The sequence below is a fragment of the Podarcis melisellensis genome (assembly GCF_964234715.1).
Source record: "Podarcis melisellensis genome assembly, chromosome: 8".
Classification (NCBI taxonomy): Eukaryota; Metazoa; Chordata; class Lepidosauria; order Squamata; family Lacertidae; genus Podarcis; species Podarcis melisellensis.
Genome location: NC_138540.1, coordinates 62,178,545 through 62,198,302, shown reverse-complemented (window position 1 = coordinate 62,198,302; position 19,758 = coordinate 62,178,545). Strand labels below are relative to the sequence as shown.

The 19,758-nt window shown below is 43.3% G+C and overlaps 1 protein-coding gene across 1 annotated transcript in view; it reads right to left on the bottom strand.

Moving 5' to 3' along the window:
* The window catches only part of COL8A2 (collagen type VIII alpha 2 chain), a 194,666-nt gene that overhangs the window by 138,931 nt on the left and 35,977 nt on the right, over window positions 1-19,758 (bottom strand). The window lies entirely within an intron of this gene.

The following is a 19,758-nucleotide window of genomic DNA, read 5'->3' as shown; positions in this document are numbered from 1 at the left end:
CCTGTCCTTGTCTCCTCAGTGGCGCCTGGTTTTTCTAGGTTGGGGCAGGGAACCTGTGGCCCTTCAGATGTCTTTGATTCCTTACCCGGCATTTACCATAAGGTACCACAGCAGGTTAGAATAATATAATATAAAGCAAATGTATTTATTCCATTTATATCCAATACCATTCCTCCAAAGAACTCAATATAACATGCATGGTTCACCTCCTCATTTTATCCTCACAACAACCCTGTGAAGTAAGGTAGGTTGGCAGACTGTGACTGGCCCAAGATCACCCACTGAGTTTTGTGGTTGAGCAGGGATTTGAACCCTGGACCCCCAGGTCCCAGATCCAGAACTCTTAACCACTACATCACAATGGCTCAAATAAAACCATTACAGCTATTTAAAAAACAAACACACACACACACATTCCAAATGGAGCAGAACAATATAAATTATATCATATCAAATAAATACAGATGCCCAGAGTTCTTTGGGATAAGCCATGATAGCTTTTCAAAGAGTTTTTAAAACTGTAGTTTGGCTGTAATAGCAGTAACTCAGATTCAAGTCACACCTCTGCGAATAACATTTCCTCAATTCTTAAACAAATATGAACAACAAGAAATAAACCTTACAGGGTAGTGAGGCCAAACACTGGGAAGTACTTTTGAGTTTTCTAAATCACATGTATAATTGCCACTTTATAAATTCTCTCTGCTGTTGTGCCTTTAACAGCAACCCAATATAAATTTAATAAAGCCCCCCCCAAAAAAAAACCTTGATCTGCATGCCAGGAAAAGCTTCACCTGACAAATTTCCATATCAAGCTGCTATTAAGGGCAGTTAAAATGTCCTTTGTCTCTCCTCTCTTCTTTTCACTCCCCTGCTCTTTATGTTGCCACTGTTTTTAACTGGCCCTGTTCCTGTGCTTCTAAAACCAGCTTACATTCAGCAGATGAAGTTTCCCCCAATTAGCTCCGTGCTGCAATAAACTTAGCCTGATAAATTGATTTGTGTAGGATGCTGTTAAAGGTATAGGAGCGACGCTCCTGGAAAGGTGACAAATGACTATATTCCCAACCCACACAGTTTTTCTCCTCCTCTTTCAAACTGAATTGTAAGTTCGTGGAGCAGGGGACTATCTTTTTTGCTTACGTAAAAAAAGACATGCTCCTGCCTCCTCAAGCTTACATTTGCTCAGCAGAGTGCCATGCACATTGATGGTTATAAAATACAACCATATAAAATATCACATATAGATCACATTTGGATGGCATTTATTTCCTGAAATTTTTCCAGTTGTGTACAGCTTTCAGAAGCGAGACTGCCTTTTTGGATGCAGAGTTAGAACAGAAGTGGAATGTTCCGGATATTCCCATCATCACCTTGATCCCTTTTCTGCCTCTAGTAGCCTCAGCTCATTTATCTTCAGCAAGAGGGGCCTGGCCCTCTGTTTTAGTTGGCCACTATATTAACGTATTATTTTTGTGTATGAATTAACCGAGATGTCTTGTTGACAGGTGTTCCCTGCAAGGCTCAACCATCCATCCTCCCCAGGCCCCTGTTACTTTTGGACAGATTGGGCCTCACTCCTCCTGCAGGATCAACAAAAAGAGCCATGACTGAGCTCCAGGAAACTATGAATGAATGAAGGTGCCAGGGATAGCATTCAAGGATCAGTTGTCAAAAAACAGTGTGCAGTGGGATCATCTAGCACTCCATACACCTCAATCTTGTCTCCCTTTCCACCTTCACAGACAGATGTTGATCCAACCCATCTGTTGCTCACATATAATTATTTAAAAGAAAGGGGAGAAAATGAAAGTACAGATTTACACAACACGCGAGTATTTTTTAAAAAACTACCCAAGTAAATATGAATGCAGATAACTCACAATTTATATACTTTTAACTTGTGTGATTTCAACTTTATGCAGCTGAAGGCTGGCTGGTTGAAATCACACAAATTAAATGCATGGAAGGAGGAGAGCTTAAAAGTTCTTTTTATGCAAGGTCATCCCAGTGCGGAAAGAGCTTTAAAGCTCTCAGGCTTGCTTACTGGGCTCTGAGGGAGATCATGTGACAGTCTCTCGGAGCTCAGTAAGACCCATTAGGTGTGCTGGCTCCATAAGGTAAAATTGTTTGTGTGGGGGCAGTTCCAAAGGGGTGGCTACCTCCCCATGTAAATTTTAGTTTTATACAGTATACTAGTTTCTATACACACTCACACACACCGGTCTGTCCTCCATCCTAATAGGCCAGAGGCATTATCAGAGTTTGCGAACACATTCTAGCCAGGATACACATGGCCCCCAGGCAGTCTCTCATTCAGGCAAGTTTGGGGTTGGTCAGTGCCTGCAGTCCATACCCTGGAACATTCTCTTAGTTAACCTGGAATTTGGGGGAAGTGAGGTGTAAAGGCAAGCTCTTACCATCAGAAAGTTCTCCTTCATGTTTACCTGGAATCTCCTTTATTGTTTTTTTTGAATCCATTAATTCAACTCCTACCCTCTAGGGGCAGCAGAAAAAAGCTTGCTCCATCATCCATGTGACAGCTTTTCAAATATTTGAAGATGGCTATCATAATTCCTCTTAGTCTCCTCTTATCCAAGCTAAACACACCCAACTCCCTCAACAGTTCTTCATAAGGCTTGCTTTCCAAACCCTTGATCATCTTTGTTGCCCTCCTCTGCACACATTCCAGCTTGTCAATATCCTTAATAGACTGTGGTGCTCAGAACTGGACACAGGACTCCAGGTGCAGCCTGACCAAGGCAGAATAAAGTCCTACTCAGGGCCCATGAGGAAACTGCTGTCGCTGCTTTGCGCCACTTCAAGTGGTGAAATGGGATGTGCTGGCTCTGGCATTACTATTACTTCCTTTGATCTGAACATTATACTTCTGTTGATACAACCTAGAGTTGTATTAGCTTCTTTTGCTGCTGTATCACAGTGTTGACTCCTGCTAAGCTACATTTAGGGTCCAAGCACTGCAAGTAAATAAACACAGTTAAGGAACATCAGCAAGACCCCCAGAGACTATGGTACCATCTTATCCCAGAGGACCATGATGGCAAGCAGAGCCCCAGGAATATGCCTCAAATTCAGCCAGAGTTTGTACTTTTCAGAGGCCCTGGACACAAACTGTGAAACTTTATTATGATACAGTCCTCTAGTGTAGGAAACCGCAGAATGGAGCAATACAAGCAGAGTTGCTTGGCAACAAAGGTACCCTTAATATGTGAAAATGAAACCATAACACACACAAAAAGCACACAGACAATTGTTGGCATGTATGTAGGAGAAATGTAATAAGAGGAAAGTTAACAGCCTGGAGCAGCTAAATTGTACACACAAAGAAGTAATGGTATGGATCAGGTGTTAGAAGTGTCCCTGTAGCATACCTTGTAGGACAGTGATGGCGCCACCATCCATAGGTTGACACTGCTGCATCTTAGCATTGCAACTAGAAGCTAAAATGGACAAGCAGGAGCCAGCCAGGCCATAGCATGGATGTTAAGCATCTGCTTTCAATGCAGAATCATAAAATCACAGCATTGTAGGGTTGGAAGGACACCAAGGGTCATAGAGTCCAACCCCATGCAATACAGGAACGAAGGTCCCAGGTTCAGTTTCCAGCATCTCCGTTTTTTGTTTGCTTGTAAGTCGCTTGGGTTACCTTGGGCAAGAAAAAGCAGCTAACAAATTTATTGAATAATAATAATGTAGAACTGGAACAGCAGTGGCTGGTCCATTAAGGCAAATGTGCCACTGCCCCACCAACCGCAGGCTGCCATCAGTCAGCCCCTGCCTGCCTTCTTACTTGCAACTGATCCAGGGGCTGTCACTGCCTGACTTCCTTATCCTCCATCTCAGTGTTGTCCCTTGTAGAACTAAGCAGGAAGAAGGATGGGTGAAACAGTAAAATAACTTAGCTCTGGCTATCATTAGCTCTGGTTCCACCTACCGCTGGCCTCCCTGCCTTCTGACCCTTGCTCTCGGTTCCCACTGGGCTGGGAGAGACTCGTCTGAAACCCTGGAGAGCAGCTGCCAGTCAATGAAGGCAAAAATGAGCTGAATTGACCAATGGTCTGACTCAGTATAAATCAACTTCCTATCTTGCTATGATGTAATATGTTGGACGGCTATACCATTTCATACCTTACACAGGGAGCAGGGAAGACTGGATGGATAAATTCTCATCAGAAAACATGTTCCCTTCCATGTGTCATGACAGTTGCATGTGTGTAGGAAAGGTGAATGGGATATTGGATGGGGCAACATTCAAACATTTGATCCCTCCCCATCTGGCAGGCTGGACTTGTACAGCTCACTGACAGGTAAATCACACATAGCTTCTGTTCATTTGCTTGAGCTTCCAGTCAGTGACACAGAAGCTGAATTGTTAAATCACCTTCTTAATGATGCACATCTGTCAATTGCCCAAATATGAAAAACATTGCCTGAAATTAACGCCTCATTGTGATGGAGTAATATATGGAAAATTGCATTACATGAAAAGCTTAGCATGTAACACCTTTTTTTTTTAAAGGAAAAACAAAGGTAACTTCTTTTGTTTCAATTTGGTGAGATTTTATTAAATACATAAAAAAAGAAAAATTACATTTGTCTCTTCCACAAGTCTCTCGAGAAAGTTGGGATAAGTAACACCTAATTGGTTGGAAAAAATTTCTTGATGTAATATAGAGCCTTTTGTTCTTGGTACTCCTTGTGCCTCTGAAGGTTTCAGTTATAGGTTTATGTTTCTGTATCTCTTGCAAGTCATGTGCACCAAACTTCTTGTTCTCTCATTTCTTATGACAGTACTCTCCAGTTACCTGTCTGTAGCTTATCGCAAATATCCAAATAATCAGCTTTGTCATTTCTTCCTGTGAATGTAATATCCAATGCCAGCCTAGGTTTAGTTTGGATAGGTTTTTATGTGTTTGTCTCATGAATTTCTACTTTGGTAACTGGGTTATGTGGATAAAATCCAATAAAAATACTTCTTTTTTTAAAATAGCTGATTAATAAGATGAAGCAGAGTGGAGTAGCAGACTTGGCTGTTGTGTGCTTCCACATCACAGCCACCCTGCGTCAGTGTAGCACAGTTGCCCTCTGCAGGCGTTCAAAGAGAGCATTTGCAAGTCCTACTATCAACATCTCCATCCCAAAAGGAGATCTTTTTGTATGAAGGGATCTTACAGCTGCACTCTGCTCAAAGAAGGGGAAGCCTTTGTATAATCAGAAACTATTAGGGTTCGCGATTGTGCAGGGACTTAATCCAAATCCATTTGGAAGCTTCATTCCCACTCGATGCAGGAAGATCTGGGTGGTATATTTTATTAATCCATTTATTTTTGAACTTACATCTTGCCCTTCCTCCCAAAGGAGCCCCAGGGCAGCAAAAAGTGATAGAACAATCAAAGTATCTAAAAACATTACAGATGTAGACTGGGAAAGATCACTGCTTAAAAGGCTTGTTAAAAAGAAAGACCTTCAATGGGTGCTGAAAGGACAACAGTCTAATATTTAATGCAAGGGAATTCCAAAGATGGTGCCACCACACTAAAGGCCCAATTCCTACACTGCAGAAAGGAGCTCTTGATAAGATGGTATCTGCAGGAGGTCCTCATCTGCAGAGCAGAGTGACTGACTGGTTATAGAAGAGGTGAGATGATATTTTAGATATATATGGGGCATGGAAAATGGTGATGGGGCTGGTGAATATAACCACTGCACCCTCTACCTACCTCCCACTCATCCACATTGCTTGAGTAGGGATGCTGTTGGAATGCATCTCCAAAACCGCTGGCCTTACAAGCAGATGACAGAGCACTTAGGGAGTGAAACTTGCCACTTACCCACACGTCTAGTTGTGTCACATTCACTAGTGTGGATGAAATATAGCCGGATGTACCTATGCAAATAGTTGTATACCTGCACAAGTTGCAATTCCACATGAACGTTGCAGCAGAACAGCAAATGACTGCCTAGAACTAAAAGACACCATTCATGAAGAACCTAAGCTCTTTTTGAAGCCATCGAAGCAAGCAGCATTTACCACATCTTGTGGCAGTGAGTTCCATAAGTTAAAAATGTGTTTGAATAAATACTTCCTTTTTCCTCTTGTGATCCTGCTCCTAATCTACCTCACTCTGTAGCACAAAGTTCTAATACTATGAGAAAGACAAATTTTACATTTTACACACAGCTTATAGTTTTATAACTCCCTACCATCTCGTCTTTCTCATTCCCCTAAATGTCAATGCTACAGAAGTTTTAGACCAGAAATGGGGAACCTGTTGCCCTTCAGATGTTATTGGACTCCAGCTCCCATCAGCCCCCAACAAACATTGCCAGGGGTCAGGAATGGTGGGAGTTGTAGTCTAGCAACGTCTGGAGGGGATCAAACCTTCAACCTTGGTGTTATCAGCACCATGCTCTAACCAACTGAGCTATGCAGCTGACTTGTAGCCCAGCAATATCTGGAAGGTGACAGGTTCTCTATTTAAGACTGTTATCATTTATATGTCTGGGGAATATTTGTGAACGTTGCAATATGTTCTGAGTAAAACAGGCGCTGGTTTATATTTTTGTAATTGTGTTGTACTTCAACATATAGTGTAAAACAAGCGAGCTGCACAATGTGCAATTAACTTCAGTTTATTGAAATGACGGGAAACAAAACATTTTTATACAAGGGAATCATTTTAGCTCTAGGGGGACACTTTGTAAGGAAAGGCATTTGGTTGTACTCAACAGCACAGCCTTTGCCAGCCTTTTGCCCTCCAGATGTTTAGGACTTCAACTCCCATGAACAAAGGCTGACTGGCACTGATGGAAGCTGTCGTCCAAAACATCTGGAGGGAAACAGGTTGGCAATAGTGCCTGCTAAAGCTCTTTCTGTTCAGAGAAGCCTCCCCAAACGTAGGTCTGTAGTCATCTAAATTATACTCAAAGTAGACCCACTGAAGTTACTCAATGTACGTTAGTCATATCCATTACTTTCAATGGGTCTATGTGGAGCAGGACTAGCCTTGGATACAATCCACATAATTTTATTATGCACATTTGTTTTTAAAATCTGTTTATTTTTATGTCTGTTTTTAAAATCTGTTTTTATGGTTATTCTTAATGCATATTTTATGCAATTTTATGTAAACCCGTTAGATATTTTCTCTTGATTAAGCACTACATAAATCTTGCTAAATAAACAGAGGATGAAATGCTTCCACTCATGCTAGCCAGAGCACCCAAATTTCATGAATCCCTCCTCCCCATCTATTACAGCCCTCCACATTATGTGAGACACACACACACACACACACACACACACACACACACACAGACAGAAAGAGAGAGAGAGAGAGAGAGAGAGAGAGAGAGAGAGAGAGAGAGAGAGAGTATTCTCTGGAAATTCCATAGCTGTTGCATTTACCCAGGTTTGGTTTACTATAGGAAATGAGGTCACTGGAAGTTTAGTGCCATTTTGTAATATGTGTTGGACGTATACATTTTTAAAACTGTGATTGACAACCAAATCTACTGCCCCACATCAGAACTTCAGACAGAGACAGCTGCCCTCTCCAGATGCTTACAGAACCCCATACTCAGCTCTCCTCCCTGTCTCTCTCTCAATCTTTATGAGAAACTGCCATTTCCCTTATTTTTCACACATAGACCTAGGGAGCGATCCTATGAGTAAGAAGCTGGTGTAAAGCAAGCCGGTGTAAGTTAAGCAGGTGTAAAATTGCACAAGATCAAAATCCCATTCAGCAGCAGAAATCAAAATCCCATTCTGCCTAAGTCAGGGAGGGGCTGGGGAAACAAACCTTTAAAATAGGGTTGTAAGACAGGTTAATGAGTCATGTGACCAAGCCTATCATGCCACTTCCATGGCAACCAAAATGTCTGCTGTTCTCTCTCAATAATCAATAGGATGCCCTGATATTTCTGAGACACTTGTGGGGTATGAGCTTTGTGTGGGGCAAACTACAGTTTCCAAGATTCTTTGGGGGAAACCATGTGCTTTGAATGTGCTTCAAATGTATGGTGAGCATGCAGATTGTGGTTGGCTTTTCTCAAGAAGCAATCTTCTAAGTATTCTGAACTATTAACATTCCTCCATCAAATCCAAGACTCTGCCCAGGTACTGCTTTAAGGCAAACCCACAGCAATATCTTGATGCCCCGAAATCCAATAAAACCCATAACATGTAACAGAATTGTGTTTTCTGAATCGCGTTCAGCTAATTCCATTATAAACCTTGCAGATCACATGCATCACATCTCAAAGTAGTCCTTATCCTTTGCAAACACAGAGTTTTGAAAGCACATTTCAACACCATGGCTCGAGAGTTAACACTGCTATAATTACAATACTTAACACCTATAGAATGCTTTCCCTGAGGGTTCGAATAGATTCATAACCACCATCTCAATAATCCTCACAATAGCTTCATATTTATAGGCAAGACTTGGAGAGATTTGTGGTTTGCTTAAAATCCAACCAGTGCATTCAGTAACTGAAGGGAGGGGAAGGGAGGTTTGAACTGGGACTTGCTGGCTTACTGTACACACACTTGGCCCCTATGCTGCACCACCTTCCTTTTGCAAAATGCAGCCCAATCCTGTGCATGTTTACCTGGAAGTAAGTGAAGTGGATCAAACTGGACTTCCTCTCATGCACAGGATCATTTGCCTACATAGAAAGAGCTGTCTTCTTATGGGAATGGAAGGAAGGTTATGTCCTAAGGCTGGGCGTCTCCTCTTCAAAGTGGGAGAGCTGGCAAGTCCTGGTTCCTGGAACAGGCTCACTGGCTTTAGAATCCCTCTTGGCCTGTGAGGATTGCCAAGCCCATCTAGTAAGTTGCTGTGCCCAGCCGGGGTCCCTGGCTTCAACCTCTGGCCTGCCATGACCCCACATCTGACTTGACTCCACCACTTGGCACAGACTGAATCTGATCCGCTTTCTGCTTATGCATGCCTGGGTGGGCCAAATCCTGCGAGCGAGTGCTGCACCCAAACTCAGCATGTGGCACCACTTCCTTTCACGTTTTTTAGCTGTTGACAGGTATGCACGGAGGAATGGAGGCGAGCCCAGCTTCCTGGTCTATTTCCCACTCTGGAGCAACACTAAAAGCATGAAGCAAAGCATCCTCAACCGCTGCGTGCCAAGCATTGCCCGTGGCAAGAAGATTAATGGGTGGGCTTTGGGAGAGCACTTAAAAGAAGAAGCAGTGGGATTAACAGGGATTTAAGGAGCCCAGACACTGCTGCCAGTGAGCAGCTGATATGTAGCCGGTGGCTCACAACCTCCGTTTTCCAAGAAATGTTGCAGCGGGGTTGTTTGACAAGGAAACGACTAAAGGTTTTGTGTGTGGTTGTGCTTTTGGAGGGGAGGGAGAGACTGGGGGTGCTTCCAAGACAGGGGCTTAATTTGCAAACGGGTTGTTGAGATGTCGCCAAGGAGTCATTGGCAACAGTCATTGGATTTTCCCTGCAAAGGGTAAATCGGATTACATTTTGGGAGGGGGGGCAATGCAGGCTGCCATTTTTGATGTTGTTGTAGACACTGCTAGGTGAATATGTCACTTTTCGTTTTTCACTTTCCAGTTCTCCACATTTCCATATCAATTCATGATATTATTTTTTAAAAAAAATCATCAGCATTTTAGTGTAAATTACTCCCAATGTACACATTTTTGTATGTGTTTTTCCTAATATACAAACATTTGCAAATGATTTCCCCTAGTATAATGCATTTTTGTATACCACTGTATTTGCACTAGTATATGCACACTTTAGCCCAGTACATGCATTTTGGATATATTACTTGGCTGTAGAACTGCACTGCAAAATTTGGAGAAGTGCAAATTTTGAAGGATAATTGCATTTCAATTTGTGTATGGTTTTGGAAAATTAGGTAAGTTCAGAATTTTTTTACATTTCTTTAAATGTATACACAGCTTGATTGTAACAAATCATCATCATCATCATCATCTCAAAGTGGTTTACAAAAAAAATGCCACCTGAACTGAATCCCTCCCCAGCCCCTATCTCTAGTGGTGGCTGCTTGGTGACTTGCTTTGACTTAGACCTGGGGCTCTCCCTACCCTGTTGGCTTTTGTTTAATAACCATGTACAGTTTTCTTTCTTGGTCACTGTGGTTCTTTGTCTCCATATCTCTGTTGGGGAGAGGGTTCCAGAGTTCTGGGCCTCTGTTAGGCTGTCTTGATGTATTAGAAAATTCTCCCAATGCTACTTCTATGGACCTAGATCCAAAGGTAGGATTGGAATCAGTGCCCCCAATTCCCATTCCCCAGAGCCAGTCCAGGAGGAGAACACGGTCGATGGTATCAAAAGCCAACGAGAGATCCATAAGCAAGAGCAAAGTTGCACTCCTCTTGCCCTGCTCCCTGCAAAGGGTAACCAAGAGCCAGTTCTTCCAAGGCCAGGCCTGAACCCAGATTGGAATGGATCAAAATAATCTGTGTCACCCAGGAAAACTACCCTGGGATCACCTTGATATGTTGAAGAGTGGTCTATGAATGTGAAAATAGTAATAATAGATAAATTTATCAGGGATCCATGCCAACTGTCTTCTTGCCATGAGCAGCAATTGGAACGGCTGTATTCAATGGCAGCAAGCTGCTCAGCACCAATTGCTTGTGACCACGAGAGAGAAAAGGCTGCTGTGCCTTTGAGCCTCTGCTTATGGGATTCCCAGAAACCTTTTGGTTGCCTCCTGTTGAATAGGAAACAGGATGCTAGGCTAGCTGGACCTTCACTCAAATCCAGCAGAGCTTTCATTATCTTCTTGCTGAGTTTGTGAACATACATATGCAAGGAGGAACACACAGCACATGTCATTGTGTCGTTGTAGAATTTTACAGCTCTTGGCTTGAAGGTCCAGAGCGCTAATCTAGGCTACCATTTTTGCTTCTATAACAAATTCCCAATCCTGCTTCCTGTCCTCCAGTTTGAACCATTAGATCAGAGGCCACAAACATCGCATCCACAGGAGCCACTATGTTGGCCAGTACCTCCTATAGGTGCTTGCGGAAAGTCTTGGTAAATATCCCTCAGAAATCCACAGTACAAAAGAACAGTTTCTGTTTGCACTGGCTCTGCCTCTTGCACATTGAGCATGCCCCTTCAGACATGCTCACATATATCTGGGTGCCAGAATGGGAAACCCACCTTCCCTTCAATTTTGAACCATGGAGCGGTGAAAAGAATTTCTCTCTGGCTACATACACTATGCATTTAAAGGAATATCATACCACTTTAAACAATTAAGAATTCTTGGAATTTCAGTTTGCTAAGGGTACTGAGAATTGTTAGGAGACCCTTATTCTAAGGTTACCAAATTTTTCCCCCAATGAATCTGGGGACACTTTTCAACTTCAGTAGGAATGATAGGATTTTGTCAGGGGAATGATTTGTAAATCCAGGGACTGTCCCTGGGAAACGGGGACATTTGGTAACCTTACCTTATTCTCTTCACAGAACTGCAGTTCCCATAATTCCCTGGGAAGAGAGATTGACTGTTAAACCCCTCTGAACAATGCAGCTCCGTGAAAGGAAATGGAGTCTCCTAACAACTCTCAGCACCCTGAACAGCATGCTGTTCCTAGGATTCTTTAGGCGAAGGGATGACTGTTAAAGTGGTATGATAGTGCTTTAAACGTATGGTGTGGATATGGCCACAGTCAGTGAGTGTGGCCTTGACTGATTTGGTTGCCATTTTGTGATATGCCATGCCCCCATGGCAGCCATTTTTTAACTAGTGCCCATGACACTTTCTAAAACTTCCAAGTGTGTCTACAGTCCCAAATTGCATTGCCAACACCTGCACTAGATCATGAAAGACTTCTGCTTGAGAACCTCTGTCTTTCTTCTTCTGCCACCATCAGAAGAGAAGACAGAATCTCACCCTAAAGACCACCCATGCAGTATGCATTATTTTTATAAGCTCTCAAAAACATCTTGATCTCCCAGTAGAGGACCACAAAAGTAACTGGAGCTTTCTCAGTGCTTGGAGAATGCCCAATAAGAAGAGTTTGGTACGATGAATGTTCAAGATATTTGACAGATTCCTCAGGCGCATATAAAATTCCTGACACTGTTGCTCTTCAGCCCAAGAATGTATAACCCACCCACCCTGCTGCCCTGTCCACTGGTGGATGCCAGGGGTACACGCTCCAAATTTGCATTTTGCAGGCATTAACACGACAAGCCGGTGCGCTTTGCAAAACAAAAAACAAAAAAACGTTGTCGAGAAGTAATCCTTTTGGCACAACCCTCTTCAAATCTACCCTCTCCCTTTGAACAATTTTGGCGAGGGAAAGGTTTATTTATCTTGGCAAGCCCTTTACCTCCTTCAGCATCTGCATGTAAAATAACAAGACTCCTTTAAAGATTTCTAAACCCTGCAAACAGCTACGCCTCAGGTGGAAACAAGTTAGGGCAAAGGGGCACCTCCTAAGTCAACACCACTTTAATGAGGAGCACAATGTCATGCCCTCTCCATCACGAACAGATTGCTGTAGGGGGGATAGTGCTGCTGCAGCTCACACCATCTGCTCTGTACTACAGCTTTCCTCAACCTGGTGCCTACTAGATGTTTTAGACTACAACTCCCATCAGCCCCAGCTGTCATGGGTCCCTATGGGCTGGCTGGCCTGATGTAACATGATTCTGGGGAAGGGGCCAGTGGGATCAGAAAGATGCCAGAGCCTCAGGGGCTCAAGGAACCACCTGGGGGAAGGATCCTAGGAAAGGTCCTAGTGGGGGAGCTTCTCTTCGTCCTATCCTGCCTCTCCATCAGTCACCCAGGCATGCCTCTGCCTCCAGAGTTGCCAGGGGCTGCTTCTGACTCAAGACACCCTGCTTGTTAGGCCAAGCCTGCCTTCAGAGCTACCAGAAGCTGCCTCTGGCTCAGCTTCTGAAGAGGAAGCTGTCACCTTTTCCACCCCATCTGCTCCAGAGGAGTTGCTAACACCTCCTCAATTACTTAGGTCAGGCCCAGCCTTCCCAAAGAAGTGCCCATTTGCTTGCCCCATCTATGGAACAGAGTCCTGCTTGCTGCACCAATCCTAATATAACAGGATCACAGAGGCCGCATCACTTTTTCTTAAGAGTGCTGTACCAATGCATGAAATGGGAAGGTTTTGGACCAGTCACATTTTTCTGCAAGTCTGGGCATTTCCTGAAGCATGCAATAAAGGCACCACAGCTAATCACCCTCCTGCCTCTCCACCCCATCTCTCGTGTTGTGAACAGACAAGCATTGCCTAGATGGAAAGTGCATAAGTCCTTCTTCCCAGTCCAGTCTACTCACAAAGCAGCTGGCTTTGAGTGAAAGCTTAAGTGACCAATAGAAGCCTTTGGAATAAATAAATATATAAACAAATCTAAACCAGATTTCCCAGGAATTAGGCCGTAGGATATTTGCTTGAAATAGCTCTGGTATAATTCAAAGAAGTAGGTGCTGACAGGAATAGCAAATGTACAAAGCAAGGAATCTCCTTTCCTTTCCTTATTTTTTGCCTATTTGATGATCTTCTTGTCAGTCTGCTGAAGAGCATTACAATGAACTGAATCTCTGGCATGGTACATGCAGGAGGCTTTTTTAAAAGCCTCCACATGGTCAGAAGCCTCTGGCTGGCTATAGCAGCTACATGTCTTACAGCACTAGAGAATAACAACCTCCTATTTTCCTCTCGTCCTGCAAGCGTCCGCACAGAAGCAAAGGGTGAAGAGTGATGCCAGAGCTGGAATGGAACTCCTGATGGACTGTAGCACCTATCAGTCAGAATCAACAGCTGCTACAGATAGCCAGAGGCTTTTGCAATGGTATGTATTTACCAGGTTATATTTTATGGTCTCTGCCCCAAGTTTGCCTTGCAAGTTTAAGACCTAAGGGGGAAATGGCTCCACCTTGCATGTAGTGCACATCAGTGTTAAAAATCCATGCACATGAACACTAATGCACTGTTCTATGCAGCACCAACCCTGATACTTCACATACAGACTACAGCTGCTGAGCAACCTTTTAAACCAGGCATCCCCAAACTCGGCCCTCCAGATGATTTGGGACTACAACTCCCATCATCCCTAGCTAACAATAACAGTGGTCAGGGATGATGGGGGAACCTTTATCAGCCTGAGGGGCGCATTTTCTTCTAAACAATCTTGCAGTGGGCACATGTTTAGGGTAAGTGGAATGATTGATGTAATTTTTAAATATGTATAGCAGAGTAGCTTCTATACATATTGGTATGCCTCCTCTCTATCCTCCATCTGGGCAAGCAAGATGCATTATCAGAGTTCGAAGACATTTTGTTGACGTCTGTCTGTCTTGGGAGGCAATGGAGGAGTGTGCCTTTGGGGGTGAAGTCAAACTGTTGTTAGGTTACACCTGCTGTGGCTGTAGAGACCAACACAAGAGAGAAATGTTTTGTCGCAGCTGGGGCAGATTAAGGCAACCCATTGTGCTATTGGAGGTTCACCATGGGGTTTCTTCTCTCTGCGCTCCTCCCAGCGGTCATTCCTCTTCTGGTCACTGCTGTGGATACATGGCCTGTCTGTCTGTCTCCAGGTACTGTGGTTATCTGCAAGCGATTCACGCATGGTGAAGTTGATGTTGCCAACCTTCAGGCATACTGCAGCAAGGCAAAAACACTGATGCAGGGTACAAAGCAGGGCCAATGAGTGGTGTGATCCTGGGCTCAGGTCTCCCACCTTTGGCCTAGGATGACATCGGAACAAGCTCTTCAGATTTGTCGCCCAGCCAGCAAGTTTTCAGCCATTTTTTCCCATGGGAAACCATTTGGAATGCAAAAGAAATTTGTGAGCATTAAAAATAATTTAAGTCACTTAATTGTCATTTTTTGGCAAGAAGAAAGAAATGTTAAAACCCCAAGCTTGTGTGTTCTGGCTTGGACAGAAGATTGTGCTGAAATCTTTGTTCTTACTTTAGGATTTTTCCTCCTTTGAAATGTTGCCCTTAAAATAAATATTGGTACTTTTTCAACATAAGTTGTTGAGAGGCTCTTACAGACTTTGGAAGATGCCATACATTATTGACATTTCTATCATACCCTTTTTTTCAAGGAGCCTAGAGCAGCATACAAGAAGTTACCCCATTATATCATCACAACAAGCTTATGTATTAAGGTTAGAGTCTCCAAGGTCACCCAGGAGCATATATTTTAGCATGTCTCCCCATACATATTAAATCAACACCCTAATATTTGTGTGTGAGAGAGAGAGGGGGTGGGTGGGTGGATTGCCAGTTGCTGGTTGTTGTCTCTTGATCACGCTCCAGGGTGACAAGTCAAGAACTGATCACTAAATCACTAAACCACTAAACTGATTGCTAATTCACATAAATCACCAAACCACAATGCAATAAAATAGAGAGGAATGAAACTATTCAACCAGCTGAAAATACACTGCCACTCCCAGTAATAGCATTCTCACAGTGTTGAGGGAGAGGAGGGGCCATTTAGATTCCAGATTCAGTCCCCCACCCCACTTCCCCAATTCAGGTTGAATTGTGAGGGCAGGACAGGGATCAGGCAGAAGGAGAATGCTGGTGCAGGATACACTATGAAACTGCCCTATAATTAGGCCATTGGTCCACCTAAGTCAGGGACAACCAGGGTGGTGGCCTCTGGATCCCATTGAACTACATTTCCGATAATCCCTTACCATTGGCGTTGATGCCTAGGATTCATAGGAATTGGAGTCCAACAACGTCTGAAGGGCCCCCAGTTCCTCATCCCCAGTCTATCCCAACTACTCCAGGGGCTTAAGCATAGGTCTTCTCCAGCCTTTAAATGGGGGTGCCAGGAACCCGAAGGGTCTTGACAAGTGGGGCAGAGCCACTTTGCTAGCATACTGGCAGGTGGGCTCATGCTGAGAGAAAGAGGGGCAATGTGAGGTTGGTGTGGTGCAAATTCTCTACTGAAGCCAATCCAGCACATTGACACTGTGCTGACTCCCCCACAGCCTTGTCCCTCCCAGTTGGCAACAGCAATGCACCTCCCAGAAAGCTAACTTAGTGGCTCTGCCCCACCTGCTGAGCTGATCCTGCCAGGGTTTTAATTTGGGAGCTTTTGCATGCAAAGCATGAGGTGTGTCACTGAGCTATGAGCCCTCAAGTGCACGGATATGTGGGGTTCAAATTCAGGCATCAAAAATAAATACTGAGAAAATGAAACGTAAATGATTCATACTTTCTGTCCCCTGCATCTCACAACATCCAAAGCCATCCTCAGTAAAAAAAAATTAGTTAAAAAGCAGGGCACATCTACTAAACCCAAGTACTTGAGAGTATGAACATGGCCATAATGAAATAAAAATATTTTCTGTAATGTTCCTATTGAGCCTTGTATAAAGTTACTTTTTGAATATATGCAGGTAGGGATGTTGGAGAATTCTGACAAAAACAGAAGCGGGAATTGGCAATGTTTGCTTATTTGTCCCATGATCAGAATGGAAATGAATCCAGTGAATATGATTGGTATTCACTTTTGTTGCTGTCAGTACACAAACAATTCGTAATTGATCGTGTGTGTCTCCCTCCCCGACACAATTTGCATTGAGTTTTCTTTGAAATGAATGGAGTGGAAGAACAAAATGACAATGAAATTTATATAATTACTTACATAATTTACTAAATTTCACTACAGCAGACCGTGAGATGAATAACATAGTTTTTGGCAGTAGACAAACTGCAGTGGAATGGAAACAGTGCTGCACACAGTAATTACAGGGTGGAATGTAAAATAATGCCTTCTGACATACCTAGGTGCAGGTGGGCGGTGTGAAACCAGTATTGGATGTCTGTACTATATGCTATATGCTATGGATGCCTTTAAAAGAGAGGGACAATTCCTTGGCAATTCCATGTCCGGACTGAAGCTTCAATGTGTGTAAATGGAGAAGGTGGAAACCACAGCTTCCTCATAAAAGAGAGATGTCTGAACTGAAGTAAGCGGGAAAAGGAGGGATGTATCAAGTAAGCTGGAAAAACATGTCCTCCCTTTCTCTCTGCTTGACTAATTTTACTTAATTCGAACCAGCCACTAGCCTTGAAGGGCCACGGGTGGAAAGGAGTTGACTCTGAGGGAACACACATCATTTCAAGACATGTGTCTTCACTTCTTTGGGAAAAGAAGTGGGGAGGCAGGCAATAGGTAGATTGGGGGGTGGTTGCAATGTTCTTTTGGAAAACTAGATATATTAACATGGTTCTGGCATATTTCCAGAGTTCCTCAAAGGCGGCCTCTAGGGACAGCAAGACTTTTGCTGGATGTCTCATTTTGTCTACTGACAGACGGCATGACTGGAAATAAATCCACTTACTGGCCTATTGTAAAATTCATCACATGCCCAGGGGAACCCTATCCACCCACCCATAAACTTCCTGCTAGCAAATCTGATTCTGGCTTAAGAACAGAGGCTCTGGATTCAAGACAGACAGTTCTAGCTCTCCCAGGCTGCCAGGCAATTCAGTATGCGTCAGTACCAGCTCCTGCTCTGTTTCCAGGTGCAAAAGGCAATAACAGCCAGCATGGTGGGGCTAGAGATGGGCAAATACAGCAAGCTCTCAGTTTATGAGGGCACCACACTTAAAGCCAAAATCGTGTATCGTCAAAACACATTGGGTGTCAAAATCTTTTTTTCCGTGGGAAAAATGCCAAGCGCGTAAAGCTGTATGTGTACAAGTTAAATGCAGACAAGTTGCAGGCTCACTATATGCCAATTTCAGTTTCTCACCATTGCTCATTTTTCCAGCATTAAATTCAGTTCTCACATTTCCACATCAGTTTGTGATTTTTCAAAGTTACTCTGAAGATTCATCTGCATTTTAGTAAAAACTTTTCATGAAAATTCACCAGTGTTTTGGCAATAATTTCTCCTAATATACACATTTTTTGAAATTTTGCAAAGCACATTTCCCTAATATTTATATTTCCCTAATGCATTTTATTTTCACTAATATATGCAGTTATTGGTACACTTTAGATTTGTATATGTGTATCGGACACATTACTTTGCTGGACAAATGCATGACAACATTTGGAGAAGCGCAAATTTCAAATGATGGTTGTGATTTGGTTCAGGTATCATTTTGGAAAGTGTGAATTGCTTGGATTATGAGGACTTTTTAAAAAATGGCAAATTGATGTGGAAATGAGGCAAACTAGACATAAGAATGGAAAAATGAGAAACTGAGAGAGCTTGAAGAGTTGTTGTAGTTGTTGTTGTTAATTCTACCCTATGCTTGCTTCTGAAGTTGCCCAGGACAGCAAGCATATACAGTGGTACCTCGGGTTAAGTACTTAATTCATCCCAGAGGTCCGTACTTAACCTGAAACTGTTCTTAACCTGAAGCACCACTTTAGCTAATGGGGCCTCCCACTGCTGGCATGCTGCTGGAGCACAGATTTCTTTTCTCATCCTGAAGCAAAGTTCTTAACCCGAGGTACTATTTCTGGGTTAGCAGAGTCTGTAACCTGAAGCATATGTAACCCGAGGTACCACTGTAATTAAAAACGTATCACTAAAACTCTTTAAAAAGTTCTAAAAATTGTTTTAAAACAATCACCTTCTCTCTCAGCCAATGATTTTAGGGTTGCCAAGAACCTTATCTCTCTGTCATCAAATGACTGGGTAAACAGGAATGTTTTTAAATTCCTCCTGGGGTTTAATAATGAGGGAGGACATTCCACAAATGGGGAGCTATTATGTTATACTATGCTGTTATGGGTCAACACCAACCAGGCATCTCCAAGTGGCAGCACCATCAACAAGTCCTTCTCTGCTGGCCACAGGGTCTAAGATACTAGAGAAGGTGCTTGGATCTCAAGTAATTTAGGGCTTGGCATGCTAGCACAAAAACCTTTATTTGAGTCCTGTAGATCACTGGCAGCCATCACACATGCTCCCATCATGCTGCCCCGCTTACCAGCCTAGCAGATGCATTCTATACTTCCTGAAGCCTCCGGACCATCTTCAAGGGCAGCACCACATACAGCACATTACAGTAGTGAAGACAGGAGGTTACCAGAACATGGGAAACTGAGACCAGGCTATCCCAGCCCAAGAACAGTCTAAGCTGGACATAAGCACTTGTACTCACAGAAGCCACCTGAGACTCCAGTGACAAGTTGGAATCCAGGAGTGCTCCCAGAATAGAAAACCATTCCTTCAGGGTGGTGTGCAACCGTTCTCTGAACATTGTGGGCTTTCAGCTCACAATAAGCAAGCTGGGTGCCCACACCACCAATCTCTAGATTTGACCAGAAGACAACTTCTGTAGCCCTTTCCATCACTTTTCCTGGGGTTGCCTGGGGGTGGTGCAGTTAGATCATTTTAGACTCTGGATTCAATAGTCTTACAGTGGCAGTGGTCATGGCAGGGCTCTTTCAACAGCATTCTGTAATGTTTCATTTAGGTCACAGCCACATTATAAGAGTGCCATTTCACTAGTATACTATTATGCCCAATATACCTGAAGGAGCGTCTCCACCCACATCTTTCAGCCCAGACACTGAGGTCCAACTCTGAGGGCGTTCTGGAGCCCCCCAGAGTGGCATAAATAAATAAATAAATAAATAATTCCTTCAATACACAGGAAGTCAACCATTTGGTATTGGAAGGGCTGCTGGGTGGGGACATGAATTTCTGCACTCAAGCCCTGCCCTGAAAGTACGGCTTTGTTGCACTTGGACTGGAGGGGTACCGAGTT